A 494-nucleotide genomic window follows, 5' to 3' on the forward strand; every position below is an offset into this window, starting at 1 on the left:
GGGCGCCCCCCCGCCTCTCCGCCTGCAGCTCCTGGTAGGCGAGGGGCTGCGGCTCCCAGCGCGGCGCTGCAGCGAGGTGAGGCACAGCGTGAGCGAGGGCTGAGCCAGCCCCCCTCACTGCCCTGCCTGCTCCTGCCGCCTTCGGGGGGCTCCGTGCCGGGCCGCTGCCCCCCAAAATGCCGATGCCTTGGTCAGGAGCCCGGTACCCCCTCCCACTGTAGCAGGGCACATCTGTGACCTGCTGAGAGGGACCCTGCTCCGCTGACGCTCTTGTTCCCCCAGGTGTTTAATTCCCTTTGGGGGAAACTCTTCATACCCCAGATTTGCACGGTACCCTACATCCCCCCTCTGCTGCGGGGCAGGCAATGGGATAGCGACTCAGGTATGGGGCAATGGGCTGCGACCCCCCAGCAAGGTTGAGCCCACCAGGGTCCCCAAGAGTGAGGGGCAGCAGTGGGTGCAGAGTATGGGGGCCGCACCGGGACTTGGCTAGA

The sequence above is a fragment of the Corvus brachyrhynchos genome, unplaced genomic scaffold (assembly GCF_000691975.1).
Source record: "Corvus brachyrhynchos isolate BGI_N302 unplaced genomic scaffold, ASM69197v1 scaffold101, whole genome shotgun sequence".
NCBI lineage: Eukaryota > Metazoa > Chordata > Aves > Passeriformes > Corvidae > Corvus > Corvus brachyrhynchos.